The sequence below is a fragment of the Chionomys nivalis genome, chromosome 2 (genome assembly GCF_950005125.1).
Source record: "Chionomys nivalis chromosome 2, mChiNiv1.1, whole genome shotgun sequence".
NCBI classification, from domain to species: Eukaryota; Metazoa; Chordata; class Mammalia; order Rodentia; family Cricetidae; genus Chionomys; species Chionomys nivalis.
In genome coordinates, this window is record NC_080087.1 from 82,473,943 (window position 1) to 82,482,817 (window position 8,875).

Genomic DNA, 8,875 nt, shown 5'->3' on the forward strand with positions numbered 1-8,875 from the left:
GGCCTCCCCTACACCTCGCCGCCCACTAGTCCCCATAGCAACGGAGCTGGCCGGGTGGTGGGCGGGGCCTTTTGGGGGCGGGGCTATGCGGCAGGCAGGGCTCCCTGCAGCCGCTGATTGGTGAGAATTGTCCAATCGGAACCCACAGGGAAAGAATGCGGAGCCGAGATTGGAAAATTTGGAAAAGTTGCGGGGACGCTGAATCCCCGCTAACTCTGGTTCTTAAAGGGGAAATGACAGCTTTCTTGTCACAGAGATTCCTACCGGCTCCCAAAGAAGTAAAGACAGTGGAAGACAGTAACATAATGGCCAGAAACAGTCCTTACGCACCCTGTTTACCTGTGTTAGCACGCGACTAGTTCTGGAATAAGTTGGATATCACAGCCCTGTTGATTTAATTCCCATTTTACAGGTAAAGAAGCAGTTTTAAAGGATGGTACTTGGTTAATGACCTCAGGAAGCACGTAGTAAGTTTTTTTTTTTTTTTTTTTTTGGATTTTTTGAGACAGGGTTTCTCCGTAGCTTTTGGTTCCTGTCCTGGAACTAGCTCTTGTAGACCAGGCAGGCCTCGAACTCACAGAAATCTGCCTGCCTCTGCCTCCTGAATGCTGGGATTAAAGGCTTGCGCCACCACCGCCCGACACGTAGTAAGTTTTGAATGCAGTGCCGGCAGAACCTGGGAATCTGACACTACTTGATCTTTTTTAAATTTTCTTTTTAAAAATAATCTTTTGTTATTTTACATACCAATCCCAGTTCCCCCTTCCTCCTGATACTACATGATCTTAATCTTTTAAATAAGTTTGGGTTTGTTTGTTTGTTTGTTTTGTTTTTGTTTTGATAATTTGTCTCGAATGTGTGAGATGCCTTAATGGGTAAGATATGCTTCCTGCCAAGACTTGAGTTCAATCTCCTGGACCCACCAGTTCCTCTCTGATCGCCACAAGTGAGCCATAGACATAAATTAAATAAAGAAATGTAATTAAAAAATTTAAATTGGTCAGTATAGAAAACACTGGGAAAAAGAAACCCATAATCAAATATACCCTTTCATCTGTGGTCTTACTGAAAAATAGAGATGCTTTCTCACCTGGAGGTTTTTGAGGGTCTTGCTTGTCTATTTGGGTACTAGGCATTGAACCTAGGCCTGTATAGTGAGAGGCAAGCCGTAATAGGTAAGTCGCCAGCTCCAGGAGTTCTGGGCAAGAGCTTTACTGCTGAGCCACTTGGGAGTCTGAGATCAGGCCTGGCTGTCTCTGGTTCTTGTATTGGCTTTTCCCTCTGTCTGGAAGAGTCTCTTCTTGAAGGCATCCTCCTGCCTCCAACTCACCGCTCCTTCAGGTTGTCTTCCCCACCTTTGTCTGCTTTAGCTTATTTCCCTTGGCTGGCTCTGGTTTTGTTTGGCTGGCCAGCTTTGGCTTCAGAGACAGGTCTTTAGTCTGTGACCCAGGCTGACCTTGAACTCCTCTTTGCTAACCTCGTGGCTGTATTCCCAGTGCCTTGATTTTATTGGCGTGTGAGTACTCAGTACTATTTGCTGAAGGGGTGGTTGAATAACGGGTAATTCTCTCCTCTAAAGATTCAGCGACTGCTTATTGCCTGCTCTCTGCCCGGGCACACCAGATGCAGAGCAGGCATTTGGTGTGTGTCTGTGGAAACTATGGATGACTGGCTGCTGATGAGGGATTCTCTGTCAACCGGTTTCCTCTCCCTCTCTCTCCATCTTATTTCAGGTTGAACCCAGGGTCTCTGATGCACTTAAGGAGTGCTCTACCACCAGAATGGAAGGCATTCTACTATGCCTGGAAGGATGAACAGAATATTATATCTTTTTAAAATTTATTAATTTTTTAAATTTTAGCTCGGCATGATGGAGCACACCTTTAATCCCAGCACTTGGGAGACAGAGGTTGGTGGATCTCAGTGAGGGAGGCCAACCTGGTCTACAAAGCGAGTTCCAGGACAGTCAGGGCTACACAGAGAAACCCTGTCTCAAAAAAAAAAAAAAAATTTTACTACTTCCTCAGTGTGTGTGTGTGTGTGCACATGTGGTGTGTGCACATGTGGCACACATGCGCATGCAGTGTCCTCAGAGTCCTGAAGAGGACCCAGAAATACCTTTAAAACAAGGCATATATATCAGCAGTGACACTCCCTGTCACTATCTTCAAGAAGTTTCATTTTAGGGCTGCCTATCAATGAACTTTAATTTGCTTAAACACATTTTCTTGTTGAGCTTCCACGCTGTGGTAAATATTTTGCTTTTATAAACCATCATCCACGCCACCAAGTAGTGGCACAAGCCTTTAATTTTTTTTCCTCCTTTTTGGTTTTGTCTATGCTGGGATTAAAGGCGTGCGCCACCAGCCCCGCTATCCCAGGCATTATTGTACACTGGGAGTTTTATGCTGAAATGGAATTGCTGGTCTCTAGGTCACTGACTGACTGCTCTCTGTTGCCTCCCCATGGTTGGGGTGCACATTGCAAGATCGTAAGACGAATTCACGCTCCATCCCGCATTCAAAGTATCCTGTACAACGGTCCCTCCCCCCTCCACATACTCCTTTTTGTTGTTTTCCCTCCTTTTCACATTTATTCGTTTCACCTGTGTATGACTGTGAAGCTGAGCAAAGAGGATATTCCCACCTTACACCATGTGAATCCTTGGGTCGAATTCAGGCCGTCGGGCTTGGTGGTAAGCTAACTTGCCCACTGCGCTGCCTCCGCAGCCCTTTCGGGATTTTAACTGAGCTCTGACATCAAAGGCCACATTCTTAAACACTGCTCACACTGGCTCCGTAAATCTATCCACCAAGCCCTCTCTGTGAGCCAATCACGTTGAACATTGGTAACGCCAACGTTGACGGAGCGTGCTATGCAGCAGTCCCAGTACTAAGCACGTAACAAACACTCCTTAAATTTTGCCGTCGGGCTCTCCCAGGAAGACGTAAAATTAACATCTGTTTCCACGCAGGGATGGTGCATGCCAACAGCACACAAGTTTATTAGGGTCATTTATGGGGCGGTAGAAAGCTACAAATGACTGCACACCCCCTCAAATCACCCCCTTCCAACTCATCCGATTTCCTATCCCATTTTATGGTGCTCTAGGGTTACCCCAAAATGGCACAAATCAGGGCTTAGATCGCCACCTAGTGTTATAAAAGCCAATTACAGGCCCGGGTGTTTTGTGATTATTTCTTGATCCTTAGGGAATGATGCTGCTGTAGGTGTCAGCAAACGTTGTTTGAGCCTGGGAAGGGTCACTTGTCTTGTTGCAGTCTGGCATGGAGACCAGCTAACAGGTGGTTTGCAAGACGATTATTCTAGATAAGATCGGGAAGGCTGGTGTCATTGAAATCCTCACAAAAATCTGTATGCACTATTGGTTATTCCCATTCAAAAGCTGTGCAAAAGAGGCGCAGAGAAGGTAAGTAGCTTCTCCAAAATCACACAAGCAGGCTGACTTGAGGGTCTGGACTTCTGACCACTTTTTTTTCCTGAGAAAAATAGCATGAATAAGATTTAAAAACACAAAATAAAATGATGAAGACTAGAAAATATTTTATGTGCCATAAAACTCCCATGTGGTGATAAAAAGATCATATAGGGCTGAAGAAACAGGCTATCTGGAGAGCCCCTGACTAGAATCCCCCAGGGAGGGGCTGAGAGTGTGACTCAGTGGTAGAGCCCCTGCCTAGAATCCCCCAGTGAGGGGCCGGGGGTGTGACTCAGTGGTAGAGCTCCTGCCTAGGATTCCTCAGGGAGGGAGGGGCTAGGGTGTGGGTCAGTGGTAGAGCCCCAGCCTAGGATCCCCTAGTGAGGGAGCAGCTGGCACTCTGGCTGATCTGTGGAGCACAGCATGGGTGGATTGCAAATAAGCTGGCCTGATTGAAAGAAGCCATCTACAAAAGGCCAGTACTGCCCAGCTCGACTCCCGGTGTTGCAGGAAAGGCAGAGCTAACCTACAGTGGCAAAAGTAGATTACTTGATGCCAGAGACTGATGGGGACTGGGGCTGTTTACTTCAGGGAACCCTGGGAGACAGAAATGTTCTCTCTCAAGCCGGGGTGTAGGGCCACTCCCCTCTAATCTCAGCACTAAGGAAATGGAGGCAGGAGGATCAAATGTTCAAGTCCACCCTCAGCTGTATAGTGGATTGTCGCGGCCGCCTCGACCAGCAAGGAAGACGCAACACCGGAGCTCTTCTTGCGAACAGTTTTATTCAGGACCTTGTTAAAATCTCTCTCTCTCTCTCTCCGGGCAAAACCTCTCCCAGCCCTTAAATAGGCCTGGGCTACCAACCCTGGATAGCCACGCGGGCACCGTTCATTGGTCCACGCATATGCAAGCAGCTTGCGATCATCGGGTGATGATCGCAAGAGTCCGGCCTTAGACAAATAAGGAGTTATTTATCAGAGAGCGCTCACTTTCGGGATCATGGAGGGTGGAAGCCAGCGCCATCTTTAAGGTGCGGCTCCACGCAGCTCTCTACAGTGGATTTTGAGGCCAGCTTGATCTACATGAGAAACAGAACCATGAATCTCACATAGCCTCAACCTAGAACGCATGATCCTCCTGCCTCCGCATTTGCAGCCATGAGTCATGCACCAGGCTTCCTTTTTCTATTTATAGCCATCAGTCGATAGGAAGGGCACCATCCTTCTGCCCAGTCTATCCATCCATGCCAGCTGGGCACGCCAGCCGGCCACTTAGGTGCTATGTTGGTTATCAGACCACCTCCTGGAGTTTGAAGTGCAGGTGATCAACTACCAATGCCCATGCCCCTTTTCTCATTCTGTCACAACCTCACAGGAAAAGAAGGCAAAGAGATGAAGGGGGTTGAAAAGTCTATGCTGCTGAACACTGTTATATGTGTATGACGGATGGGTGTTTCGTCAGCTCCAGCTCATTGACTTCAAGGGAGGAGATGCAAATTCTGTTTCTGGCTAAGAGTGGCCGGCTTGGGGCTAGAGAGATGGCCCGGCGGTTATGAAGGCATACTGTTATTAGAGAGGACCAAGTTTGGTTCCCAGCACCTCTGTCTATGCAGCTCACAATGACTCCTGCTTCAGGGAATCTTGATGTCCCGTTCTGACCTCCTCACCTGCTCACACACTCAGCATTCACTCACACAGACAGACATAAAAATAGAATATATAAAAGTGGAGTGTGGGGCCGGGGGAGAGGTGGAGGGCGGGCACTGCACAGCTTACAGCACTTACCCATAGCCACATTCATGGGCACATCATTTTTACACAAATTCTTTTTAATATTACTATGGAGATATAACTAGACACAGTTCACTGCTGCTTTAAATGTGACCAATCTAACTGGGTGGTAATAGCACACGCCTTTAATCCCAGTACTCGGGGAACAGAGGCAGGCGGATCTCTGTGAGTTCAAGACCAGCCTGGTTTACAAGAGCTAGTTCCAGGACAGGCTTCAAAGCTACACAGAAAAATCTTGTCTCAAAAAAAAAAAATAATAATAATCAACAGAATCAATTTAATCCCCATTTAAATGCCCATGACATTCTCCAGAGATAAAGAAAAAATGATAATCAAGAATTAAAGAGATGACTGAGTGGTTAAGAGCACTGGTCGCTCTTCCAGAGGAACTGGGTTCAATTCCCAGTGCCCCCTTTGGCAGCTCACAACTGGTTCTAGTTCTCGAAGATGAGATCTGCATGCATGCAGTGCACAGACACGCACACACAAGCAAAACACTCACACGCAGAAAATAAAAATAAATCTTTTGAACGAAGCTCCCAAACCACCAAACAATGAAACTAAAAAACAAATGTACTATCATATGAGATTTTAATCATAAAAGAGAGCTGGGCGCGAGGCTCCTGTGGGAACTCTTTTATCTTTCCAGTTTGCCTGGAAAACCATCCCCCAGATAAAGCGTATTTCTAAAAATGAAAAGACAGCAAGCACAATAGAGATGGTGACGCGGCCATGTTCATTTCAGCGGGCAGGGAAAACAGGTCAGAAACCCTCCTGGGACTCAAGAGAACATTTCTGTGCTCTGTGATTCCTTCCTAAGCGCCTGAGTTTCCCATGCAGGGCACATGGAACAGCTGTGGCAGTGGCCTCGTGCGCATGGGCCTCCCTCTCACCAGGCTGTGGCTCTCATGGCTGGCCTTTCTGTGAGTCACCTGAAGCAGAGGCCTGGCGATTGTGTGTGAGATTCTGGAGGGATAGGCTGGGCTGGATGAGGAAGCTTCCTTTCTGGTTTTCTTATTCCTTTGCTCTAGAGTTGGCCCTGGGTGGTAGCTAACTATGGACGGGTGACCTAGGCTGGGGTGGGGGGGCGCTCCAGAATCCAAGAAATCCTTGAGGTTCCCAGAGGTCAGATTTGGAAGATGACAAAGAACAGTCTAAACAAAAGTGTATCTTCATGGTAAATGTTAAGACCTATGTATCCTGGGAGGGGCGTGGTGGTGTGGCGTGTGGCCCATCACACCAGTACCAGCAAACTGAAATGTAAAAAAAAAAAAAATCAAGGCCTTCGGTAGTGGTGGTGGAAGCAGCGGAGGTGCATACTTTTAATCCCAGCTCTTGGGAAGCAGAGGGAGGTGGATCTTTGTGTGTTCGAGGCCAGCCTGGTCTACAGAGAGAGTTCCAGGACAGCCAGGGCTACACAGAGAAACCCTGTCTTGAAAACAACAAAAAAAAAAAAATTAAAAGGGCAGCTAGGGGACTGGAGAGCTGGCTCGGTGGTTAAGAGCACTGGCTGCTCTTGCAGAGGACCCGGGTTTGGTTCCCAGCACCCACGCGGTGACTGACAATCCGCTGTAATTCCAGTCTCAGGGGAGTCTGATGGGGTGGCCTCAGTGGGCACCAAGAATGTACATGGCGCATAGATACATATGTAAGAAAAACACTCATACACATAAGATAAAAATCAATAAAAACAACCAAAAAAAGGCAGCCAGGAATAAAGGTGCTTGCCTGTAACTCAAGCTCAGAGAGGCCGAGGCAAGAGCACTAGATCAAGGTCAGTCTGTGGAGAAGGAAATATGTCACTTGCCATGACAAAGAATGGAAACCGGGGTGTGTGTCAGCGGCTGGATATGGAGGAAGAAATAGGATTTGGAGTTTAAAGGAAGGGAGGGGAGAAGAGGAGGGGAGGAGAGAACAGGGTGGTGATGAGCTTTCTGTGCACGCAAGCTCTCCCCACAGGCTCTCCTCCCCCACATACAGATGGAGAAGAGAGGGTCACAAAGGCCCTATGACCTGCAGCCATCACACAGGAAGTGGCAAAGCTGGGCTTGGGCCCCTGGTGCTGCCTGGCTGTGGGCCTTTGTCCTCTGTGGACTCTCCCTGCCAGGCATGTCCACTGCTTGGCCCAGAACATGCCCATTCTGTGGAATCTGCAGTTTCAGTCCACACTGGCATCCTGGGGTACCTCCACAGCCTGAGCTGGCCCTTCATGACACGCCTTCACTGCTCTGCATTCTCTCCTTATGCATCATTCGGGCCGGGTGACCTGGATCCTCTGCCTGATTCATTGCTGTCCCCGACACGGTCAGGTCAGAGCTCGGCATGTGATGTCCTTATAGGCCTGTGTTGTACTGGGCCACACTGGACCCTGTCCTCCTTAGCATGGACAGTCCAATAGACACCCATTTCAGGATGGCAGTGGCCTGAAATGGGCTGCGCTGGGCACAGGGGACACCCAGGACTCCAGTCTAACCCGGAAGGATTATATGGAGGTGATAGAGTCCAGTGTCACCATCACAGAGTCCGGAGCAAGGAGACAGACAATGACTGATGATCGAGGCAGACAGTGAAGGCATCACGGACTGAAGCAATTATGGAGCCCAGAGATCAGAGAAGGCTATGAGGAGGGGACAATAGGAAGGAAGCCTAAAATGGAAGATGTTAACCCTGAGTCAGGCATGGTGGTGCACACTTAGAATTCCAGCAGTTGGGAGGTGGAGGCAGGAGGATTAGAAGTTCAAGGAAATCCTTAGGTACGCTCACTTAGGAAGTTGAGGACCAGCCTGGACTATGTGGTGGACCTGTCTAAAAGCACCTGGGGAGGGGGCTTCCAACCTGGAGACACTTTAGAGAGTGAACTCAGAAAGCCCAGACAGTGAGCGCATCAGCTTTGCATAGGGAAAGTGCTTGACGTGTTTCATGAGCCTTCAAGTGTGTGACAGGCCACTGAGGCCAAGATCCATGGGCCTTCAACTGGGTGACAGGCCACTGAGGCCAAGATCCACGGGCCTTCAAGTGTGTGACAGGCCACTGAGGCCAAGATCCACGGGCCTTCAACTGGGTGACAGGCCACTGAGGCCAAGATCCACGGGCCTTCAACTGGGTGACAGGCCACTGAGGCTAAGGTCCACGAGCCCCGATTGGGTGACAGGCCACTGAGGCCAAGATCCACAGGCCTCCAACAGGGGGCAGGCCACTGAGGCTAAGATCCATGAGCCTTTGACTGAATGACAGGCCACTGAGGCCAAGATCCACGAGTCTTCAACTGGATGACAGGCTACTGAGGCCAAGATCCATGAGCTCCGACTGGGTGACAGGCCACTGAGGCTAAGCCCTGAGAAATGAACCACTCAGCACAAGGGAAGAATAGCTGGAGATGATCCACACGGCAGGAATCTGCTGAGGTCAGTCTAGACTGTCCATGGCTCCATCCAAAGTACTCACTGTGGCCCACAAGGCTCTGTCACTGCTGTCCTCTTCCCCTCTCTCCTTCATTATTGGGTGACAGCCACAGCAGCCTCCTCAGTCTCTGGGGAAATGGTGATCTGCCTCAGGGCCTTTGTGCTGGCTGTGTCTCTGCCTGGGATGTCCTTCCTGTCTTACCTGTGTCCCTTATCAACAGCTCTAGTCCAAATGTCACCCATC